General features: G+C 48.0%; 1 long non-coding RNA gene across 2 annotated transcripts in view; it reads right to left on the reverse strand.

Annotated features, from left to right (window-relative positions):
* The window catches only part of LOC143351899 (uncharacterized), a 259,623-nt gene that overhangs the window by 229,398 nt on the left and 15,747 nt on the right, over positions 1-14,478 (reverse strand). The gene's annotated exons all lie outside the window — the stretch shown is intronic.

Raw genomic sequence — 14,478 nt, forward strand, 5'->3', positions numbered from 1 at the left:
AACTTGTGTAAATAATAACTTGACCACCCACTGTATCTAACAACCTAACGGTACGGCACGACGAATGCCAGTGTTTATTCATTCGCGATCGGTTAGAGGAGTTAATTAATCGAGCCGAGACACGCGAATCGAAGAAACACTTACCGATGCTCCGGTTTGTACGATCCTAGCGAAGGAAGTGGACGCTAGGAAGAGAAAACGCGACAGAGAACGAAGCTAAGTCGATATGACGTCGAACCTAAACGAAAATGTGACGCTCAACGGTTACGACCTTTTGTAGAATTCCACTTCGGCGGCGATTAACATAAGGAACAATCACTGGGAAATATTCGGGTGGCTATTTCCTGCCGAGTGACCCCGTCGCCGGAAATCGTCTCACGGAAAAGGCGATGACGGAAATAATACACACGGCCGAACAATGCGAAGCGTTTTCGCGCTGGTCGCCGCGCGGCCAAAGGTTCACGGCTATCGACTGGGTTAGGGGTTAGGATTTCCGATGCTGTTAGTTTTATGCCAAGGTCGACCACCTTCTACGACTCATAGGGTTACTTAAAACGAACTACGGATTACGTTACCTTCGTCGAAAACGACGCGTCACGGAGTCGCAACTTAGCTGGAAAATCGAGATAATATTTGAATCAACTAAATATTTGAATAACATAGTCAAATAGCCAAGTATCTAAATAGTATCCAAACTTTATGCAACTAATGCTTCAACTATAGAAAATAGAAAGCGAAAAGGCAATGAAGGGCCTAGATTGACATCTATGTTCTATCAAGAGTAAGTAGAAAGTTGAAAAGTCCTCAATAAAATATTTTGCATCTAGAAAATTACGCGCAACTACATTGTTTGAACGAGTGGAAACTAACGTAAACTACGTTCATTTTATGGCCGAGGAGTTGAAATTAATAAACGTGTCTTCTTCGTGAGAACGCGGTCTCTCGATTCTGAATATTCGTGAGGGAAAAATGTCGGACCGAGATATTCGTGAAAGTCTGGAATTAATATATCGCAACAAATTCCATTTATTCTCTATACTGTCCGCGTAGCAGCTCGCTGAGCTCGGTACCGGTAGCTACGATCTCTTATCCGCGACGGCTTAATTATAAAGAGACGCAGAGGGAGATACGAGACGAGAAGAGAAGAATGGAGAGCTGGGCAAAGAGAGGGAATGACCTCGTTACCGAAATGACTTAGGCGAGCCTCCGTGTACCATGAATTTCCTAGCCCTTTCGACGAACGAAAAGAGAGGAGAAGAGGAGTCGAGTTGAGTCCCGAATTAGGGCGAGTTCTTCCTGTTGCGGTGTTCCGCGAGGATACGGCTTGTTAATCCCTCGGTATATTCGCGCCGGCTGAATATCGTAATTATATTAGTACGGGCCTGGCGCAAAATTTCTCGCGAAATTCCGCGCGAAAGGGTGGCTACGGTCGCGATCATCCCCCCGTCTCCATTCGCGTTAATTTCATCCCGCCTCGCCGTCTCTAAATGAAAAGTATTTTACATTTTTTGTTTTCCCTTTTCGGTGATTACACCCGCGTTAATTTCGAGAGATAATACACGGATCAGCGTGCACCTCGTTGCAGACCTTCGCGAATAAAATTTTATTTCCGCCAAACATTTTTGCGCCCATTAACTCCGATCGACGTCGAGTCACGAATTATTTTTGTAACAACTGGAAATGCAACTACGGTTGGAAGCAGGTGGTTTGATCTTCGATCTTCGAAACGCTTCCGATTCAACGATCAAATCGTGGTATTAGACCTGTCCTACGACGCGAAATAATCACGTCTCCGAGTCGACGCTCGCGGCGACGCCGGGTTATTGTTTCTCGGGTCGTTCCGATCGAATCTAATTATCCCGATTCCATAGTTTGATAACTCCGTGTCCAGGGGAATCTCAACTCCGATGATCCATCGGCACGTCGCGAGGGGGGTGCCGGTTCTTCCACCCTCCACCTTCGAATTACTGGCTGTTGTTCTAGATCCATCCTCTCGGGCTTCGAGGCTACCTTACTCTCGTCTTCCAGTTTCCATCGCCATCCTCTGCTTCCACGATCCCTCTCCTCCTCCTACGCGAAAAACGCAGAGGTTCGGGCGCGTGTACGTGTACAGCCGGGTTCGTAGACGCGAGACCGTGGAAGAGAAGACGAGAGAAAGAGAGAGTATTGATCCCACCCTCCAGAAGCAGCAACCCCTAGCTGGCCTAACTTCACTCCCCCTTCGTTTCACCCGCCGGTTGTTGTGTGCTGCATACCAATTTGCTTGATTTTTTCCCTTCCAGATCTCCCCTCCGGCCTCCGCCGACCGTCCGTCCGTCCGCTCGACCGTCTATCTTTCTTTCCCTATCTGGAACCTTCGTTCGAGACACGACTTCCTGCCCCGGCTGTCTTTGCCTACGATGCTCGGGACGAGCCCTGTTACCGAGCCTGAAGAAAGAACCGTGTCACACCTTCCCTCGAGAACCTCCGTCGTCGATTACGAGAACGTTTCGCTCTCGACTTGGTCCGATAACAGGAACAAACAGTTTCGTCCTTGGTCCTTCTGTCGCGACCTCGACGAGATTCGAGACTTTCGAGAAACGATCGTAATTTAACCCTGCGTGCCACCCTGGGGCACATTAGACCCTAATCTACTTTCTTGCGTTTATATCTTTTCTACAGAGTGACGTACGTGTTCTTTTTTGCCCCTACCTCTGCCAGGTAAAATATTTATTATTAGCACCAACGAAGAATCGTTAGATCAATCTGTAAGAAATCGAAGCCATTGGTGAGTTTGTTTGTGACGAGTAATCAGATAAGGGGGCCACCGTTAACATAATTATTTAATAGAGTTTATGGCACCGTGTTCTAGGGATTTTAAGTAGACGGTGGATTCATGCGGAAAGTGAAACTCTTTAACTAAAAATGTGTATACATTTTAATGAACTAAACTAAATTACGCTGTTCTATATTCTCTAACTCTGTGCTCGGTTCTTTAACTTACTCTTCGCGTGACTTGCATTCTAAAACTCTTCCGGTAGGGCTCTTTTTCCAAGACTGATTCGTTCGTTCTCTCGAAGCCAAAATCTCCGCGTGCATTCTAAAATCCATTCCTACGCGCGCTTCGCTTGAAACCGACTCTTTAATGTAAATATTCGAACCCACCCACTCTGTTCCACACGCTTGTTATTCACACCCGGTCACACGATCTATGACGCACAAATATCTCTTAAACCTACAACTTCGAAACGGCATACTTCCATCTCCCGCCTAAAACCCTAGGTCTTACCATTTTAACGTAGAAAAACAGCTTACGTTCGATGCAGAATTTTATGCCTATATTATTATACTGCAGGTTTAATTCGTCTAAAATTCGAAATAAATAAATAGGAAACGTCGGGACGCGTCGACCCGATGGTAGATCGTTGCAAAGAAGATGTCGTCGTTAATTCCGTCGTAATAGCTTCCGCGAATACCGTCAAACGAGTCGAATCGGACATTCGGTGAGATTGAAAGCACGAAGAAGAAGCACGACGACGTTGACCGAGAAGAACAAGGAGGGTTGGCCGAGGGAAGAGAAAAGACAAACAAGCGGAGAGGATCAGAGGGGACAAGACGAGTGGGTAAGGAGCGGGTTTGAACATCGAGATAAACCTGGCCTCGCTTGGAATCTTCTATTAGCAATTACAGTTGTAATTGTTTCCTGCAATATGCATGGAAATAGTGGAATTATTTAAAAACCACCCCTACCAACGGCCAGGTAGGAAGAAGGGTGGGCAGAAGAGGAGTGACGCGGACTGCCGTGTCGAGTGGACTGCCGATACTCTTCCCATTCCTCTTTCCACCGCTTTGTCTCGCTTCTACACCCGCTGCTTGTCTTATACTTAAACCGGCGCTGGATGGGGGTTGCCTTCGATTCGCTTCCTCGTCTCGAATCCTCGCGGCACCGGAGAAAACCTCGAATCCAAATCCCCGTCACGGTTAATGGTTAATGGACTGGAAACAATTTATCCGTTTAGGTCGCGGCGGGTCCTCGCGCACGGGAAACGAATTGCGCGCTACTTGTCGCTCGGAGAAACGTTGTTCGATAGTGTACGGTAGCCCCGACGTTCGCGAATTCGTCTCGAACGCGATTTTAAATTTACGAAAAACGACGAAGTTCAAAGACATCGATTTAATTCGCTACTTTCTAGTGGATATTTCGTTGTGCTTTTCCTCGACGGGCACTGGTGCACCGCTTTGACCGTTTTGTCCGGTCGAGGTGTCGAAGAAGCATGCGTTCTCCCATACAGGCCCTTTAGCGGATCGAGGAAAGTCGAGAGTGTGCGGGGCAGCCTGAGACTCGCGGCCCGTAAATCGAAAGAACGATCGGTCGGGGATGGTGAATTCACGAGTGGCCGTGGTCCAAAAAAGCGGCAATAAAATCGGGAACCGGAGTTCGATTCGAGAGGCGGGCACGGGAACAATGGGCGAGTCGAGCGAGTTTCCGCGGACAGAAGCCGCGGCCACGATGCCATCTGCGAGCCGAGCGGCCGCGCCTTTAGGCGACCGAGCGCACAGAAACCGAGACGCGAGGCGAACGGTTTGCCAAAATCGGTTATCGGCGCGGATAAATGCCCCGTGGGTACGTTATGGAGCACGCTGCGAGGATCCAAGGCTCTACGGCGGCGGCACAAGGCCAGACAGAGGCGGAAATAACGAGGGTAAGAGCGGGAAAGAGCGAGTTCACCTCCGGAGTCTCTTCGCGTAGCACGGTGGCCGGTGCATTATCATAACCGCATTCCCCTCTGCGGCCCGTAAGGGCCTCCGGATGCCTCGGCAAGAGCAACCCTTTACGCTTACACACGTTCGCGTCCTAACCGCCGGTACCTAACTCAGATATTTCTTTATTTCTTCCGCCACGCTCGCGAGCTTTTAACTCCCGGTGTCTTTCACGGGCGCGGGTTTATCGCTACTTCCCAGCAAACGGACTTAGCGCCCACATTAGAAACCTTTAACCCTCTTGGACTTGCAAAAACCCTTCTCTCGTCGTTCGAGTCACGAAGGGTATAGGAAAACCGCCAGATTCTGGCCTCTTCAATTCATTATTTTTTTTAACATCAAGTAAAATAATTTAGTTGAGATTGAGAGATCACTTAAGGGTTAAATACAAATTTGGTAATCATAGAACGGGGAGTATAAGTTCCAGGGCAATTGGAAACACCCAGGCTACAAGCCTATAATTTCTTTGATCCAAAGGTCGCGAATGGGTTCCACCCCCCACAAGCTACGCTACTAACTAGCACTCTGAACGTTGTACGAGGAAGTGAAAAATACTACCCCAGAAAATACAGAGAATCGTTGGAAATAATAAAACGTTGACCTTTGTCTAAATAAATACAAGAACAATACCGTGGTTGGATTTGCTCTTCGACTGGCGCTTTCTTCGCGGTTGTCGTCGGTGTTCCGGAGCACATCGTGCGTCCCGTATCCAAAGCGAGTACATTATGCGAGCATTATTGCGTAGTACGAGACGAGACAAGATCTGGTTGAACTTGAGGCACAAACGGCGCGGAGTCGGGCTGCAAGTGTATACGGGCACCGGCGGAGATCTGGCGATAAGCGTCATGGTAGGAGGCTGGATCGCCATAGATTACGGGAACGGACACGTCAAACGTTTTCCCCGCTGAAACTGCTCGCCGATACGAAAACCTACGTGCCTACGCGCCAGATGAATTCCGGATAAGCCGACGCGTGTAACGGGAGCATGTTTCGCTGGAATCGCGCGTACTTACAAATTGACGCGATTCTTGCTTGTCACGAAACCGACGGTGTCGATGGCGCGCTCGAACTTTTCGGTCGGAACAGTACAACCTCGATTACTGCACGAGAGTCTCGTTCGTTGCACCGTGTCAATAAATGGAGGGGGGAATCGGTCGCTAAGCAACAAGTCAAGTTGAGAATCGTAGTGGGGATAGGCTGCATAGGGGCTAACAATCGAATCGGTCACCTCGACTAGTACAGGAATTTTCTACAATAATCGAGGTTGTATCGTAGAGTTGACACAAATTTTAGATTCGTGAACTAACTACTATGGTATATCGTTCCTGGTAATAATTAAATTCGTTACTTTTATTTTGTATCGAACAAAATTAGTGGTAATCGATCCACTTATCGTCACCTATGATCACTTTTTTCAAAAATGAATACACGATCCATTACGAATCTCTGTCAAGTCATGCACTACACGTCACAACAACTGTTTTATCCAAGTTGTTTCATATACATGTACGAGGTGTAACAATGCGATTTCAGGCATAATTTTGTTTTCGTTCTTAATAACAGCAATGTAAACAGTTACATCCGCCCGTTATGTACTTACATGCAAATGATAAGCATTATCAACCGTTTTAACCATTGTGCACGATAGTTGATCATTACTTTCGGAATTTCCACCATCGATATATTATGATTTAACATATGGACTCGTTTCTCTACATAGCGAAGATCTTAATTCAAGATCTTCTCAGCAACATATTTTTTGCATTCTTCCCATTCGTATAACATTATGTAATTAGTAAACAGAAGCTCGGTCGATCGATGTTGCCGAGTATTTTCAAGTTCCTTGTCCTCGCGACTGGTGGCTGCCGTGCATTTGGATTAGCGTCGCCGAGCGTTTTCCCCCGGGTATACGTTCGGCGTGGAAAGGCCGTCGGAGGTAGAGAAGCAGAAAAAGAAATTAGAAATTGCGTCGGTCGGATCGAAAGATCGAAAGAACGACGCGGAACCCGCGAGACTGTTCGCGCCGGCGGGTTATCCGGCTGGTTCTCGGTGAAATAACAGGGAGATCAAGCGTGTGTCTCGTCCTGTCTGGCACGGCGCGACGCTCGCATAATGTACTCGCTTTAGGTATGCGCTATACAATGCGCTCGACGCCGAGTGTCGCGGTAGCGAAGAGAGGTACGAGGCAGGCGCTCGTGTAAACGCGACGTGCACATCGTGTCACCATTCCAACGGAGTGAAATCAACGTTTTTCTAAGCGCCCAAAGAAACCGGCACTGCCGTGCTAAGATCGCCGGCACAGAACCGGGACAGGGAAGAGGCGAAAGAGCCAAACGAGAAGGAGGAGGTGGTGAAGGAGGTGGTGGTGGCGGTGGTGGAGGTGGAGGTGGATCAAAGAGGTAAAGAAGGCAGTTGGTAGGAACGAAGAGGAGAAGGAGGAGAGTCTAACCGAGCAGAGCCCGGTTTTAGGTCAGATCGTGCCGCGAAAACCAATCGCGTGCTTTCTGCGGCAGATTCGTCGCCATGGCTACTAGCGCGTCGATGTCGATGTCGTTGTCGATTACCAGCCGATCGAACGATCGATCGACAAGCCGGACGATAAAATCGGAACGATCGCGAATCCGTTGTCCCGACGCTCCTCCCGTTCTTGCCAGTTCGCATCGCCGATTGCCTTCCATGCTCCCGTTAAAGGATTTCGACTTTGGTAATCGCGCGCGAGGATCGATTATTTGTTCAAGCGTCGTGTATCGACGTTGTTCGAAAACGAAGCGACGCGTTTTATATCGTTCGCGCGACTAGTCAAGTTTCTGCTCGTCGGACAGAAGCGTTTCGGTCGCGAAAAATTTTCGAGTGGAACGCCCAGTGGTCTCCACGAGTCGAAACGATTCTCCGGACCCGTGGTTTCGCCTCGGCGAAAGATCGGCCCGCGCCTTCCTTTTTTTTTTCTGTCTCTCCTCGACGCTGATCCCCCAGGAATGCGCCCGGGGCGTAATAAGGATCGTTTATAATCGTTTTGATCGAGTATAAGCGGCAAGTATAACCGAGTCTGCCAGCAATAGTGCCTACTGTACCCGTTTTGCTGGCCAATCGATCGCTTACGCAACCGAGTCGACCGGTATTATGAGCAGCAAAGGACACGAGCGACGCCACGATCGTTCAAAGTCCACGTCCGACCGCGTCGTTCGGAAAATTCTGTAGTTTGCGCGAGTCGAGCGTATCGCGATGGAAATAGTATCATTGAGGAGGCTTTCGCCTTAGGACCCCCCAAAAAAAAGGATTTCTTTAAGAATTTCTGTCGAGAAAACTCTGATAAACCAAATAAAAAGTTACGGAAGAATGGGTGTAATTAATCAAGTATTACTGTTCAATGTAGCGATTTTCAGAGAGGAAATTTTTTCGGTACAGAGTCTACCAAAATCCGAGCAACGTAATCGGAGTTTCAAATTCAATTATTTGAAATGTTTAGGATTGGTTGACGGAATTTTCCGCAACCCCCACGGTGGTCTTACATAGTACCTCATCGTGTCCCAAACAGTTTCCAACCACATGCAAACCTTGTGACTCGATTCACTGTTTCCACGTGATAAATTAAATGGAAGACAGTCGTATTAAATTAGGAGTATCGTTATATACAATTATCTAAATTTCCAAATGCAATCGACGTTTGTATCAGTCAAGACATATTCTTTGAGAAATTCACGCTCACGGAATTTGAAAGAAGAAACATCGAACGATTAGGAAAGATAACGGCTATAAAAGCGTGTTGCTCTGAGTAGGTGACGTAAATATGCGAGGTAAATTGTTGCAACAGTCACAGATGTCAACCGATATGCTTCAACGGACATTTTCTAGATGGTCATCCGAGCTAGCCACTGTGCCGCAAAGAGTTAACGTTCGAAACGCCTCCAGCCATCCCCGATCCGACTCCAGATTTCAGATAGTTTGGCATTCGGCTAAAGTAATTGGCGTACGCGCTGGACGTGTTACGGTATTGCTCGCAGGAAACGGAGCGCAATATCCGGCTTGTATCTCCCGTAATTTCTAAATCCTCCTTTCTGAGTGTTCTGCGCGCACGAAATAACTTCTCTCGAGTAGAACCGCGTTCGTTAACGAGTAAGAAGGAAACGGTCACCGATTCAGAGGCCTGATAAGACTGACGCGAACGTCCACCACGACCCGGAGTCCAGCTAATTTTATTCGCGAGCAACGAATAAAAATTTTAAATTCATTCGCGATCGAGTGAAACAGAAATTCGATCGCTCGAACCGAGTGTATACTATTAACATTGGATCTACTAAGAGGAACGAAACGATTACCTACTTTCAGTACACCTTATTTTCCGAAATTCTCATTGACTTTTAGTCAAAGTGTATAAAGTAGTTTAAACTTTTTGTTCTTGTCGTTTACGTATAAAATAAGCTCGAGTTGTTCGGTGGAAAATTGGTACGTTCGTAGCCGTCGCTACTCGCGAGCGAATACCGGTTCCCTGTCTCTCTCTCTCTCTCTCTCTTTCTCTGTACCAACATCTAACGACAATCGCATCGATCAAGGGACATCGCGATAATTCCACCTTGCCTCGGTCCGCGTACCTGCCCGCGTCGTAGATCGCGTCGACGGTGTCGCGTCGGATCGATAGATCACCCCGCAGGCATTTTATTATTGCGTACGCGAACCTTATCTCCCGAGGATGCCGGCTACCTACGTTTTCCACGAGGAAGAAAAATAATCCGCCTCTCTGTTCGGAGCGTGTCCGCGCGCGAGGCGGATTTCTCGTTTCCTCGAAGGTGCCGGGAGCCGGACCCCGCGGAAAATTCCCAGGCGTCCTTCGTTACCGGACGAGGCCCGCGTAAAAAAGAAAATCCCGCGCGCGCACGATCTTGCGTGACGGGACTCGGAAATTCGACCGGTCGCTCGCTAGACACAGCCGCGAGAACCAGACGACTGCTTCGATAGACTCTCTCGTTCCCGGTTCTGTCCCGCTTCTCGCGATTCCTCGCTCGTCGATAAACACCCGAGCTGACGACTTTCTCGAATTCTTGCGGGGGAAATTCCAACGTGTCGCGTCCAGCCTGGCTCGGACGCGTCCGTCTCGCGACGCAACCGATACACTCTTTCTCCCTCAACTACGCTAACAAATTCTGTCCCCCGACTTGGGACGAACTTGTGCACGCCACTTCCTCGTCGGGGATTCCGGAAACGCTGTTAGAGATAACTAAATCGACCGAGTCTAGACTTTATAGCCACGTAAAAATAATTATAGGAATACAACTGTTACCATAATAACGTGGTGAATCCATGTTTCGATCGGCCATTTAGTTCCCATCCTACCCGTACAGATTCTACGTAAAGACTAATTACTTTTTAAAATACATTGTGTAAAAGCATCGTCGACGCGATCGTAATTGTATACAAGGTGCGTTGAGAAGATGAAAAATAATTCTCAGGTTAGCTTGCTTAATTATAAGGCGATTTCTATGTACAATAGAGCACATAAATTATTAAGATTATCTTGCTCTTTAAACTGGTAGGTGCGAAACATGCGGTTATAAATCTTACGGAAACTTATACACATATTTAAAGTACAAGATTGTCAAATTTCATCTGCCCGTGTTTCGAGTTGAGAGAGCCTGGAAAACCGGAGAGCCTCGAATACAGTCGTAAAAATTCAGCCGAAAACGCGGAAGAAAATTCTCTACGGATCGTGGAGACCCAGTGAAGCGTGTTGTTCGAAGAGAAGGACCAACGTTCGCGATATACGGTCCCTTCGAGTGGCTTTCTCGGTACGGTGATATAGCTTTCGGTGAATTAGCGAGAACACGGAAGAAGGAGGATTCTGCAGAACGTACGCGATGACCGTCGAATAAATACGGGGGATCTCTCCGCGCGATACAATGTTGATAAAAGAACAATTTGCTGTACACCACGGCGGAACACGATGCGTCTCCGCGGTACAAGGATTCATAGATCGCGATTACATACCGCGACTGACATTTTGTCATTGGTTGCCTGGGCAGGATTTACCGTACGGCTCCCGAGAATAAAAAAAGAAACCTTGCACGACCTGTGACCCGATCGTGGCGTCGTTTACCAACGGATGGATTAATGAGACGTACGGATCGCTAAAACGATTACTTATCGAGTCGCGCGGCGCGAAGACTTTCCAAGGCAACCACGGTAATCATAACAACGGCGCCCCTTCTCTCGATGGAAATAACAGAGATAACGTAATTACAGAGACCGGCTGTGATTGAACCTGTAACACCTGTAATTGCGACAGACACGGACACGGGCGTCGTCGTTGAACCGCGTCCGCGGCGGACATCTTTGATTAACGAGTCAGGCGGTTTTTCGCGTGATCCCCGAGTCGCGAAAAATCCCGAACGTTTGAATTAAGTCGCATCGCGTCGTGCGATCACGACTTAGGAGGCCGCTCGAGGGACTGTCGCCGCGGCTACCGCCAATTAAGAAAGATCCTTTCGCAATGGGGGCATATGCCGAGCTAAAAACACATAAATCCCAATGAACGTCAGCCGACTGAGTTTACCGCCCGCTGCGGCGAACATTTTGCCACGGCGAGGAAGCCGTTTCGCGCGACGGTCGATTGCTCTGAAATCTCTCGGACCCTTAATGAACGGCATACCTTCGCCGCCATCGACGTCGCCGCGCTGCCGTCGTTGCGGATAGAAAAATCAGGCCACCGTCCTGATTGATCCGATTACCTTCCACCGAAAGAACGTGCGTTGCATTCTTCCATTCGACGTCCGTCGAGTCACCGCGTACGCGCTCGATCGTCGTCGCCGCACGATAGAGAAACAATCGAACCGATGTAAATGGAATTCCAAATCACCGAGCCTCGACCTGTCGCGCTACAACGACCAGCGCGTTTCCTTCGCGGCGACCTGTCTCCACGGAGAAGAGTAATGGACGATGACCCCGGCCAGCGATCGACGCTTCTCGCGGTTTTAATCGGATATTAACACTCGCTGTAAGGGACCATCGAATACGAATCCGGTATGTCTATTCGCCATCCACTGTTTCCACTTATGCTTAAGAACTCCGTTTAAATCAACCCCTTTTAAAGATAACTTAGTCAACGAAATTTTTTTCTTTGCCGTAAATGTTGCAGAAATAAAAATCATGTGACCGAGTTAGTCGAAGCGAAATTGCGTTCTCGGTTTTGATAATGATATACAGGGTGTTCGACCACCCCTGGGAAAAATTTTAATGCGAGACTCTAGAGGTCAAAATAAGACGAAAATCAAAGTTCCGCCCGTACTAAATTTTTACTAAAAATGATAGTAATTGATCTCCGCAACTAAAAATAGTTTTTTCACAATGATTTGAAATTTTTTAATTTAATTTTTTAATAACTTTTTAAGGAAGCCTCAGTCAAGAAATCGATATTCTTGATTTTCGTCTTATTTTGGACTCTAGAATCTCTCATTATCGTCGAATAGTAAAGTTTTATTATCGGTGCAATATTGTTACCCAGCGATAATTTGTCGCGGGATATTTTATTGTATGTTAATTTTATCGCGCCTACCGTTTTCATTGCAACTTTCCCGTCGCGCGTCGAACGAGTATCTTTTATTTTCCGATTCTTTAGAACGTACTCGGTATAAGTTTTTATTTTCCGACAAGTAATGGCCATTTTCGAGCACTGTCCTTTCACCGTAACGCAGGTTGCCCAATCGACGTTCCGTAAAGCGAGCAAATAAACCCGCGAACAACCGTGTACGCTTCTCGCACGCGATCTCCGTATCCGATCGAGCGGATTATTTCAGACCCCGGGATCTCGTTATCCGCGAAATCGAATCTTATCCTCGGGAGCGTGGCTCGGCTCGCTGGACGGTGGTATCTCGATCGAGCGGACGCGGGGGCGCGTGGGCGGACCTACAAACTGGAAACAACGACGGGACACGCGTTTTCGGCGTGTTCGAGTCGCGCGGAATCGCAGAAGTTCGCGGAAGGGGATCGAGAACGAGCAGAGTCGCGGACGGAAAAGGAACGCGGGACAGCAGGTCGCGCAGAAAGCAGAAACGTCCGTCGGAACGTGGGTACGAGGGACACGGAGGAGGAAGAAGACGAGACTCTGCGGCATGGTCGGCTGACGGGACGTCATAAAGTCCCATTCGTGTCGATAAAAACAAGCAGCACGGAATACGTGTACGTTCGATATAAAGAAAATAAAAAAAAAAAAATGGCCAAGAAGTATCGTGAGACAGGGGCAGAGAGGGAACAGAGAGGAGGACAACGGGGGAAGCGGAGGATGGAACGACGACGAAGCATCGGGCAGCGATCCAGCTACGAGCCAGCCGATCGTTCCGAGGGTCCTGGCTTCCCACTAAATTCGCAATATACGATCCCGGGAAACCAAAACGAACCAGCTTTCATGACGTCGCGGGGAGGTACCCTCTTCGTAACGATACGATCGAAACCTCCGACTCCTCAGGAGGTATATAGGTATAGGGTACGGTACTCGTTCTAAAGAAGCCCGAGGTTCCCCGGAGTAGGATACGACCACGCTTGTCAAAATTCCGTTCTCATCGGGGCCGTTTCGTAATTTTTACGCGGCCGCGTTTCGATCGAGGCTCGTCAAGAACCGAGACAGGATGGGACAGACACTTTCGTCGAGGAACTGACGCGCTGCTGGCGATGTTCCTGGAATCGTCGCGGGAACGCTCCAATTAAAGTTCGCCCGACCGTACAGCCGATCCGACTATAATTTATTCTTTCTGCCGTGTCGCAAATAATTTTATATTTGCTTATTACGACCGATACGCAGGACTGTATTCGAAGCTGATTGCTTCAAAGTGTCCGTGCATCGTGAATTTGTACGCAACAAATTGTTAAACTTAATTTCCAAAAAATTATACCGTAAAAGCTTTTGTTGCGAAAGCCAATATTCCTGGCAGGAATTTTACGATGTTACGCTCTGGACAACCGATCTTGATTAAAAGTTATAAGGGGAATAGATTCGAGACTGCTCATCAGTGCTCGAGCGTATTGATTCTCGGTATTGTCACGATAGAACCATAATTGTGCTAGTGGTAACGCATGGATTGACTGATGTTGAATGCCTATTCTGTACAGTTACCAGGAAATCAGATTGATTTCTATAGGGAGGTATCGGTATAGATGCGTGCTGTAGTCGAGTTGAAACTAATTTTCGAATCGTCCAGTCGGCGTTTACGATACGTCGCTCAATAATTATTCTACTAAATATCCTTACAACGTGTTTTGTATTTGGATTATTAACGTATGTAATATATTCCACTTCGTGCAGCTCGTTGCGTCACATTTATCTATAATAAATGCAAGCTCGTTTCCTAGGCACGAAGAGCTTATTAACATTGTTCGTTCGCGACGAGTTTTTTCGAAAGTCGACGATGCGAGGCGAGTGGATTTCGCAAACGGGCTTCGAAGCCGCGCGGATCGTCTCAGGTAGAGAAGTTTGGTAACGGAACACCTACGACAGGTTAGCGCTGTGGGACACCCGGTTAGTATGTTATTCGGCGTTTCACGCGGCACCTTTCGCCCATACCGACGTCCCGATCTCTTTGGGGAAGGAACAAGCAGGCAGGCGTATCGCGAACGGCTCGCCGTTGCGGCATCCAACGAACCAACCGATTCCCATTCACTCGGTGAATTTATGTGACGACGGGTAAACCGGAAATCATGGATTGGATGTCCTCGGAGACTCGAGACCCTCGACGCTCCGCGCCTACTCGATAGTCC

Source organism: Colletes latitarsis, chromosome 2, assembly GCF_051014445.1.
Source record: "Colletes latitarsis isolate SP2378_abdomen chromosome 2, iyColLati1, whole genome shotgun sequence".
Taxonomy (NCBI): domain Eukaryota; kingdom Metazoa; phylum Arthropoda; class Insecta; order Hymenoptera; family Colletidae; genus Colletes; species Colletes latitarsis.